Source organism: Hyaena hyaena, unplaced genomic scaffold (assembly GCF_003009895.1).
Source record: "Hyaena hyaena isolate Hyena2069 unplaced genomic scaffold, ASM300989v1 scaffold_36, whole genome shotgun sequence".
Classification (NCBI taxonomy): domain Eukaryota; kingdom Metazoa; phylum Chordata; class Mammalia; order Carnivora; family Hyaenidae; genus Hyaena; species Hyaena hyaena.
Genome location: NW_024080668.1, coordinates 2,380,537 through 2,391,855, shown reverse-complemented (window position 1 = coordinate 2,391,855; position 11,319 = coordinate 2,380,537). Strand labels below are relative to the sequence as shown.

General features: G+C 43.5%; 1 pseudogene; it reads left to right on the top strand.

Moving 5' to 3' along the window:
* Nucleotides 1-271: 271 nt before the first annotated feature.
* The window catches only part of LOC120229871, a 31,423-nt pseudogene continuing 20,375 nt past the window's right edge, over nucleotides 272-11,319 (top strand).

The following is an 11,319-nucleotide window of genomic DNA, read 5'->3' as shown; positions in this document are numbered from 1 at the left end:
TGCACAGTGCAACCTCATCATTACTCTGCAACCACTGCAACCCTGATGCTGAGTTGACCGTGGTGATTACCACAGCATGTGGTTATGCTAATGGCGTGTTATGTGGCTTTGGATCCTTTTCCCTAGACCAGCTGATAGACAACATGTAATTTTGTTCTTGGTCTAAGACAATCATCACTGCTGTGCAGCATTTGGGCTTTCACAAACCCTCTGGAGGAACTTGAAGAGAATGTCCACGTTTAGATCATAGCCCCTTGCTCTGAGGTCGAGAATGCAAGCTGACCAGGAACACAACCGGATGCAGCCAGATTCTGCCTTTGCTCGTGAGAGCTGGTGTCCGCGCCCCGCAGAGGAGGGTGAGTCAGCGCTGTTGGCAAGGGCAGCGCGCCCACTCCATCTGGGGAAGGGAGGCCTGTCACAGGCGATCAGGAGCTCTGGACTCTAGTTTGTCCTAGCGACTCGGTAGTTGTTGACCTGGAAAGAATCCAATGCAGAGGAGCAACTTTTTTATTTAATTCCTTATTTTATCCTTAGCTGCAAGCTTTTGACCTTTTCATCTGTGACTCTGGATCCAAATTCTTTGATATCTTACTTTGCCAGGTTACTTCTCCCCTGGATGGCTTTAAATTGCTCTGGTCATGTGGGGTCTACAGTTTCCGGTGATTTTTCTGTGAGGCATCTTCCAATCCATGGTTCTAAAGTTTTCAGTTTTGAATCTTGTTTTAGGGTCTCTTGGCAAAAATACCACATTATAGCTTTAGATGGATACCAGTGAAAAGACCAAAGGGATGGAAATTCAGCAATTTATTTCAGGAGAAACGAGATTTCTTCCTGGTTTTGCCTAGTTTCCATTTTATTCATTTGCAGATAAAAAGATAATTAACATTTATAGCTAAAGGTCCCAGTATAGAGCCATCTAACAATAATAAGATTGTCAACACAATGGCAAGTACCAGACCAGTATGATATGAAGTGGAGGAGGTGCAGATTACCAGGAAGGAGTGAATTAGTCAATGATTGAGAATTCCTGGCTACAGCTGTACAATGCCAGGGATTTGGAAGAAAACTGAACATCCCAATTGGAACTTAAGGGGTTTTCAAATATTTGGATTGATTGTGAGCAAGGTGTTTATTTGGTTGGTTGTCTTTTTTTTGGTTTTGTTTTGTTTTTAATTTTAAGTGCTAGGTATTAAGTAGACAACAGGCTTTCAAGAAAACATTTTTATTTACAATCTTGAGAATTACTAATACTTTACCCATTGGGCTATTTACCCATTTTAGATTTTGGCCATGTGTGCAGGACTGCAAGCACTTTCTGAAGAACTGGTTCCTTTGGCTCTGTCATTATGCGGGGTCTCATGAACGTGTTTGCTCAGGCACACCGTTCTGCTGGGCCGACCAATGGTATTCAGATGAAAACATGATGTTTGGCTCTCTGGTGATCTGGACAAACCAGCTGAGCTTTGATTATTCCAGGCCTCATTTTGTTATTTGTTTCAAAATATGGACTAAAATATTACCAAGAGGGAGAGACCCTGGGTGAATGAATAAGGAATGGCTGAGGGGAGATAATACAGCTTCATATATGTCTTATTTATTTATTTAAATTTTTAAAAGCAGGCTCAATGCCCAACATGGGGTCTAATGCAGTGCTTAAACTCATAACCCTGAGATCAAGACCAGAGCTGAGATCAAGAGTCAGCTGCTTAACTGACTGAGCCACCCAGGCATCCCATGTATTTTTTTAAAGGCACTTCAGAGGCATTTGGACACTGAGCAAAGAGGACAGGGGTGCTGGCCCCTTGGGCATTCAGTGTTGACTGGGAAGCAGGCTGACAGAGCACAGTGTCTCTCAGACTGTGCTCCACAGACCACGTTTCCTCTGGGTGTTAATAGACATGCTTAGGAAAAAGTGCCCCATGCTCATGTAAGTTCGGAAACTGCTGGGTTGTACAGAACTAAGCAGGTTTCCTTATTGCAGAACTTATCAGAGCCTTAAATGTACTTGTGCATTGTGCATTTCCAAAGAGAAGAATATAGTATCAAGTTCCCAAAAGCGCTGTAACCACAGGACAGTCTTTTAGAGACATGCCTCTTAATATCACCTCACAAGATATTTCTGGAAACCCATTTTAGAAAGTTTTCATGTAGTGCCAACTCTTGGCTTCAGAACAATAGGTCAGAGTGCAAATCCCGGCTCTGTCTCCTACTAACTGTGTGATCTTAGGCAGACCGCTTCCTAGTATGAGTCTCAGGCCTGTCGGTGTAAAACGTAGATTTTGATCAGTACAGTACAGAATGTTCATAAGAACAGTAATAAATAGAAATGGAAATTATAAACAGTAAAATATAAAAGAAATGTTAATTCGTATTATTATTAATTCAGGTGATACATTATAAAAATTAACATCAGATATTTACATGAACAAATTTTTCATTTAGAAGCTTTAGTTCTTGTGTTAGGACATTGCCAATAAAGCTGATATTTAGCTGAAGAGGTGCACTCTCACATTTGACAATGTTCTGTAAAGCAGTTCATTTCTGAGTACCCCCCAACAGTTAGCAAAGTAGCCCCAAAGGAGTACCTTACTTTTTATTAAAAAATAGCTGGGAAAAATCGGCTCAATTCTACCCACAAAAACGTTGCAACCAAGTCCCTGGGCGTTTGGAAGGGACACAGCTAGTTTAGGATTTATGTCTGTTCTTTAAAGTCTGAAATAAGCTGAATTATGTAAACATTTTGGCACAGTATGCAGAGAGTTAAATACATTACTCTGGGCATTATTAACAGGTGGTATGGGAATAAGTTGCTATGGAGAGTTCATGCTGCAGTGTCAGCAGAAGAAAACGTATTTTATAGGCTTATAGGGAGAGAGGAAGGGGCCACCCGAGGTTCCATCAGGCCTGATGCATGAAGATGACTGCAAAATACTTTCCAGCTGTCACAACGGCACATGGGGCTGGATGAGTTCTTGTAGTGTTATGAATGTAAACGCTATTCAATTAACTGCTTCAAAAGCAAAAAGGTTGTTTCTAAAAGAGAGCAATTTCTAGGCACCCGAAATGGCTGAAAAACCCCTGTTATTTTCCAAGTTACTCAGCCTCTTGAGAGAGATCACCTCCCTTCCGACAAAGGCTTCCCAGTGCTCTGAGGATATAAAAATAGACATCCAGGGAATACAGTCTCTTTAATAAGCAGGGCGGCTGTCAACTTCTACAAAGCTGAGCTCAAGGCAGGACCCGGTAAACCCACAAGGCACCTCCATCTCCTCCAGCCACCCCACTCGCCAAACAATAATGCAAGAAGGTCAAGAAGAGCTTAAACCACAGGAGGACACACTCAGGCTGGGATTCAGATAAGAGTGTTGACCACGGCAGGAAGACAGGGAAAATGATGGAATCTCCTTTTCTGAAGTGTACACGGCAAAAGGACCCAATCTAGGATGATTGAAGGGTCCCTGCAAGATCTCTTTATATTTTTCAATAATGAGCAAAAGGAAACCATTTTTTGCCAGGAGGAGCGAACCAAAAATTCTCCAACACGGTCTAAGTGGGAATAGAACCCAACTCTGTGCCTGACACGAGGAATAATGGTGTTGGGAAGGAAAATACATGCGTACAGCCCTGGTCACCCTGAGCATGCGTAGGCCAGTCCAGAGAGCTAGCCAGCACTGGACACAGGTTCAGACTGTTCCGTGTGCCTTGTTCAAGGCCAAAACACCTGAGGTTTCCCCTGGCTAACTCTGCAGGGACTTCTGCCATGCAGGTGATGAGTTCTCATTGTCCATATTATTTCATTATCCCCATGTGAGGGACGAAAGGCAATCTTTTTATTAAGCTCACCCTGTGACTACAGCTGTCTCATTCAGGAAGCCACATGGCCCCATTCCAAATATCTGTCTGCCAGCGCTGAGGAATTCCCAAAGGCCTCGTGGTTATTGGCCAGCCTCGCTTTTACAACACAACACGCTCGCTGGCAGTGGGCTGAGGGCAACTTAGTCTAGGGCTTAAGAATGCTGGCTTTGAGGGGCACCTGGGTGGCTCACAGTCAGTTGTCTGACTTTGGCTCAGGCCATGATGTCGTGGTTCACGGGTTTGAGCCCCGAGTCAGGCTCTGTGCTGACAGCTCAGTCTGCTTTGGATTCTGTGTCTCCCTCTCTCTCTGCCCCTCCCCTGCTCTTGCTCTGTCTGTCTGTCTCTCTCAATAAATAAATAAACACTAAAAAGTTTTTTAAAAAGAAGTGTTGGGGGGCGCCTGGGTGGCTTAGTCGGTTGAGCATCAGACTTTTGCTTAGGTTATGATCTCACAGTAGTGGGTTCGAGCCCCGCGTCGGGCTCTGTGCTGACTGCCAGCTCAGAGCCTGGAGCCTGTTTCAGTCTGTGACTCCCTCTCTCCCTGACCCTCCCCTGCTCACGCTGTCTCTCTCTCTCCTAGAAATAAATAAAAATATTAAAAAAAAAATAAAAATAAAAAGAAGTGTTGGCTTCGGAATCTAAGAAAAGCCTGAGCTCGGGTTCAAATCTCTGCTCTGCCACTTAAGGGGCGAGGTACTTAATGTCTCTTCACCTTTGCTTCCTCATCTGTAACATAATGACAACCATAGTCTCTCATTCCAGGGTTTTTTTGTTTTCGTTTTTGTTTTTGTTTTTTCAGGATTACATGAGATAAACCATGTAAAGTGCCATGACTGGTTACTTAGCAAGCACTCAATACATTGGAGGCAGGAGGTTCTGCGTTCTCTGCAAAGAAAGGGCTGCTCTGGATGCTTGCCATGGCTATGTGAAGACACCAGGCCCCATCCCACGGTGGAAGTTACCCAACGTCTCTTTTTCTTAGAGAGAGGAGACACGAAGAAGCCCTGGCACATACGCCCAACTCCGCATACCTGTATTCCTGTAACTCTCCTCTCACCTGCCTCTAGGGTTGCTATCCAAAGCCCAGGCCAAGCGCTCTGATCTTGTCAGCATTTACAGCAGCTGAACTGGGTCAGGGCTCGTGCTTTCATCTGGTAACTTAAGTAATTATATTTGAGTTTCTCACAGTGTGTTTGGGATAGCACAGGACCTGCCAACATACATCTGTGTTTTTCAAATGAGAATTATTCACTTGGCAGAAAATCCACCCAAGCCCATGTAACCAGGAAATATGATCACAGCATTCAAAATTGTCATTTGATTTGTTTAAGTATTCAATCTGTCCTTCTACATCCAGAAATTCTACACCCAAGCAATGAGCAAACGAGGTCAATTTATATTTACTGCAAGGGCAGTGGACGTATAATGCATCTACTGTGGGCCTGCCAGGCATGACGACTGCCCAGGAAAAGCCTGAACGCGAAGGCTTTTAACCACACACACGGAGATTCAAGGCCTCCCAGCTCCCTGCTTCCCAAAACCTGGAAAGCCTCTCTTCCGGTGCCCAGACTTGGGCGGGGCCCTGCTCTCCAGTGCCGCTCCCCCTGCACCTCTGCAATAACTAGAGTGAGTGAGGTCGGTTCCGGAGATGCCGAAGCCGCCCATTCAATGGAACAAGGACGTTAGTTTTTTTTCGTATGTGATGTTGAACAATTAAATGGGTTGACTTCCCATTAAGTTGACAGATGAGAGGTTATTAGAACTCAAATCTCAAGGCTCTTAATACCTTATTGTATCAACTAAAAAGCGTGAGGGGTAGCAGCGCTCTCGTGGCTCCTTCTTGTATGCCTCCCAATGCCACTTAAAATTGAAATTAACATGAAAACCAAATATGTGCTGTCAACAGAAAGACACAGGGGGTTGACTCAAAACTGCCTGGCAATTACTTATCATCTGATATTCCACCATCCAGAGTTTTTAAAATTTTTTTAATTAAAAAAATTTTTTTAATGTTTATTCATTTTTGAGAGACAAAGCATGAACATGGGAGGGGGAGAGAGGGAAACACAGATTCTGAAGCAGGCTCCAGGCTCTGAGCTGCCAGCACAGAGCCCGACGTGGGGCTTGAACTCATGGACCATGTGATCATGACTTGAGCTGAAGTGGGATGCTTAACCGACCGAGCCAACCAGGTGCTCCTAATTTTTTTAAAGTTTATTTATTTCTGAGAGATAGAGAGAGACAACAGTGAGCTGGGGAGGGGCAGAAAGAGGGAGACACAGGACTCGAAGCAGGCTCCAGGCCCCTTGCTGTCAGCACAGAGCCTGATGCAGGGCTTGAACTCACAAACTGAGAGATCATGACTTGAGCCAAAGTTGGAGGCTTAACTGACGCAGCCACCCAGGCAGCCTTTTCCTGTTAAACTAACCATTTGTCAAACTGTGCTCAGCGCTACTCCTAGCCTAGTCCACCATTCCTCTTCCCCAATAAAACCATGAACTTCATCCCCTCCTATATTCCTTAATTGCTGGCTTATTTCAGTTCACACCTTCTTGATCACTTGTTTTGTGTGAGCCTTGCATAAGGGCCATGGTCTGTGACAACAGGCTGGTAGATTTGATTTAGAAAGAAACTACTCTTCTGGAACCACATGCCCGATGGGGAAGTAGGAAACCAAAATTTGCTGAGGGTCTACTGGCGACAGGCACTTCATATGTCTCATGTCACTGAGTCTTCACAATAACCCTGTCAGGACATGCATAACTATTACACTTCTGGAAAGAGAAAGCCTGCTAAGAGGAGTTGAGCAGTTTCTCCAAAGTCACAGAGTAAAAGTGGGAGAACAGCAATTCGCACCCATATCTGTCAGAATCGGCAGTCTAAGCACTGGCCACCACAAGACAAAAGCATCACCATTCTCCTAGCCTCCGGGGGGAGACTTTCTCCTCACTTTAAACCTCTCTTCACTCTTACACCAACGTGGCTTCGCCGCCAGCCACAGAAAATCCCAACTTCAAAGAGCTTATGCAGTAAGGAAATGTGCTATCACACATGACATAAAGGAAAAGATTCATCTTCAGGGCTCCATCGCTACATCTCCGACTTCTCTTGGCTCTGCCATCCTCTATGCTTTGCCTGATGCCAAGATGGTGATGCCCAAATTCAGACATCACATCCACACATGTCAACATTCAGAGATGGAAAGTGGGGCATGTGTAATGGTGCTTTCCTCTTACAAGTAAATGAGACATTTCCCCAAGCCCCAGGACAGCTTACCGCACATCACTCTGGCTAGAACTGTGTGCAGGCCCACCTCCAAACCAATCCCCGGCAAATAATCACAGGCTAAGCAGGATATACTCACTGGGGCCTGGGATGGATGGAGTCAGCCTCTTCCCCGCCTTGAGAAGCCCAGGAGTAAGTGAAGGAGAGGAACATTCCAAACTGGGAATTCACTGGGAAGAAATAAAACAGAAAGTAAATGCTGGGTCTGCTTTACTCATCCCATATCTCCAAGTTCTGCCTCTTCTGTTTCTTAACATTTCCCATGTTTTTTTCTTATTCCATTGCTCCAATTGAGGCCCTTTTCATCTTTTCTCCAGGGTGTCCTGACAGCATCCTAGCTAGGCTTTCCATCTCCAAATCCCCATTGGGTCCTTGACACATCAAGCTTCCTCAGGTGCACTAGGATCAATTGTCCCTTTTCTCTAGAACCTACAATGACTCTCAAGAAGGCATTGAAGACCTTTTAAGATTCAGACTCAATTTCTCTTTACAGCTATCTCACACAAATGCTCACTCGCTAATCAGAAGTATGTACAACGCAACTACTTTGAGTAGGGAAGAGGATAACTGTTTCAAAGGGACGAGTAAGGGTGAAGGGAGCTCAGGGGGCATTATCGTTCATGTTAATTATAAGCCATGTGTTAGGACATTGGCCCAGCATGGAAAGATGAGGGTGAGCCCCATCCAGTACTGTTACGTCTGATGATATGCCTCTTTGTCCTGGCTTTAGGGTGAGACACCTTCAGGAGCAATTTCCACCATAAAATTATAAGAAGATGATCCTGACATCCTTTCAGACCGCGGTGGGTCCAGATCCACCCAGATCCATGCTGCCCCATCAGAGACACCTATTGTTTCCCAATGCAAGTTCACCAGTGACTCTTCTGAGGGGCAGGACTTGGAGAGACACATTTCAGTAGTCTTGGTCTTTGTTCTTGAATTATCCCCAACATCACCTCTGATTCATTGCACAGGTAAATTAGGATATCCTGATTGACTGAAATTCTCTTCAAATCCATTCATCTGCTGTCATAGGAACGTGTGTCCTCCATGTCTCTCTCCCTTACACACACACACACACACACACACACACACACACATACACACACACACACACACACACGCACACAAGCTGGGACAGCTGGGACATGAAATTATGGAATAATACACTGAATATAGACACCAATCAACCTGGCAAAAAGAATCTTCAGTAAAATCTTCATTTTACTCATATCATGATTCCCACCAATAATTCAAAGGATGTACAATGCAATATCCCCAAGCCCATGGATTAACCTTGAAACCATTATGCTAATGGAAATAAGTCAGACAGAGAAAGAAAAATACAGTGCAATCTCACCTATATGTGAAATTTATATGAAACAAAACAAAATAAAATAAAGTCATAAATGTAGAGAACAGATTGGTGGTTGTCAGAGATGGGGGATGGTGGGTGGGCAAAATGGGTGAATGTGGTCAAAGGGTACAAACTTCCAGTTATAAGAGAAAGAAGTTCTGGGATGTAATGTACAACTTGATGATTGCATCATCATACTCTACTGCATATTTGAAAGTTGCTGAGAGTACATCTTAGAAGTTCTCATCATAAATTAAAAAAGAACTTGTATGTGAGATGATGGATGTTAACCGGATGTGCTATGGCGATCATTGTACAATATATACATATACCAAATCATTACATATTTACATTCTATGTCACACTGACATACATAACACCTTACAGTGTTATATGTCAATTATATCTCAGTGAAACCGGGCTGGGGTTGGGGGGAGGATGTGTCCAGCCCTGGAGGGCCAGCATTGAACCCGAATGTCCTCTTGCTAACAGGACACCTCCCTGCTGCCTCCCTCCAGATCCTGGGGTTGCCAGCCTTTGCCTTGGGTTAAGCAGTTCTTCCCTGCTTTTACTAACTACTTTCTCAGACCTGCTTGAAGCAGGGTTAGAGCTCAAAGGTTCTGTATTCTGTGAATGTGCTATTTTGGGACACTTCTAGCTGTCTTGACAAGCTTCCTGGCTGACCTGGTGATGGAGCCTCAGGGTCTGGTGTGGCCTGAAGCAGATCTTGCACCTTCTGCTAGCCAAAGTCAAAAGCACCTGGTAACTGAAAGCCCCAGATGGTAGTACTTAGGCTTCCCAGTCCTACAGTGTCCTTTGCACATCTCTCCGGCGGAGAGTCAGGGATGAAGCAGTGTTTGAGCACAATTCAGACTGCAGACCCTGGAAGTACTCACCATGACTGCCACTGACCCCCTTGACCTTGGCTGTGCCCACCAGACTTCTTCTAGCCCACTTTCCTCTATCTTACGGGCCAGCATTCTCCCCCTGTCCGCCCATCACTGGTATGTCCAGTCCCATGGAAAGAAAAAGCCTGACATTTGACCCTGCTAGCCCAAAGGAAATCCCATGGCCACAAGATGCTACCCTCTATGATTTCACATCAAATGCACAAGTGTGCTATTATTGTTACTAATAAAAATATCTATCATTTTGAGAAATGTTCCCGTGTGTCAGAAGCTATTCTGTCAAAATAAGGGCTTTATTCACACATATCTTATATTTTGGGAAGGGATATAGATAATTTAAGCTTAATCCATTTTCTTTTTAAAGGCAAGATAATTACATGAAAGGCAATTTGACAATATCTATTGAGATTTAAAATTTCTATTCTCCTCGAACCAGAAATTCTGTTATTCTTTCTCCTCTAGACAGTTTTTTGGCACATGCACAGATAGATATAGGAGCACATGGATAGTCAATGCAGCATTGTTGATAAAAACAAAAAAGGAAGAATTGGCTCAGTATCCATCAGTAAGGGAATGGTTTAAATAAATTATGATATAGCCAAACAATATGATTAAGAGGTCAGAAAAATTACATAGGTCTACATGTCTAGATAAGCTAGCCAGTAAAAAAAAAAATTTAAATCAGAAATAATATGTGCAGTATAATTACACTTTGGTTAAATAAAAAACTGTGTGTCTGTGTGTGTGTGTGTGTGTGTGAATGTTTTTATGTGTATCTTGAAATTAGGATGCAAAACTGTTAATGTGGGCTATTGCTGGGCAGCAAAGAGGGCTTGAATGTTTCACTTCTTGTACTTTTATATTATTTTCATATTTACAAATCTATGAACATTTGTAGTTTTCAGTGAAACACAAAAGATAAATGCAACTTCAACAAAGTATAACAAAAACTAAAACAAAATAATAGATTTAAATAAATAAATACAAGATAATTACAGATGACGATAAATGCCGTGGGAAAAAATTTTACAGGGGTTATGTGACATATAAAGGCCAATATATGGGCTTTTTCTGACAGAGTGGCCATGGCGGGTGTTCATGGAGACATGAAGAATGAAATGGAACTATCCAGGGGAAAACCACGAGGGCAGTGTCCCAGACACAGGAACAGCTATTGCAGAGGCTTTCAAGCCAGAAAGAGCTCTGCATGTTCCTGGAAGAGAACAGAAGCCTCTGGAGGTTGGAGGGGAGCCAAGAAACGAAGCGAAGCCCAGAAAGGCATGGGTCAGCACATGCTGGGCTTTGTAGGATTTCACCCTAGAACTAATCAAAAGAAAGTTTGATCTGATTTACATTTCAGGAAAGTCCACTTTGGCTGCTGAGTGGAGAACAGATTACAAGGAGTAAAAGTCAGGAGGCTATTCAGAAACAATGCAGGGGATTACAGTGATTTAGATTAGAAAGAGTGATGGATAAAGGACCTGAACATGAGACAGGAAACTATCAACACCCTAGAGGAGAAAGCAGGAAACAACCTCCTTGACCTCCACCGCAACAACTTCTTACTTGACACATCCCCAAAAGCAAGGGAATCAAGAGCAAAAATAAACTGTTGGGACCTCATCAAGATTAAAAGCTTCTGCACAACAAAGGAAACAACCCACAAAACTAATAGGCAACCAACGGAATGGGAAAAGATAGTTGCAAATGACATATCAGATAAAGGGTTAATATCCAGAATCTATAAGGAACTCACCAAACTTCACACCCAAAAAACAAACAACCCAGTGAAGAAATGGGCAGAAGATATGAACAGACACTTCTCCAAAGAGGACATCCAGATGGCCAACAGACACATGAAACGATGCTCAGCATCCCTCCTCATCAGGGAAATACAAATCAAAACCACACTGA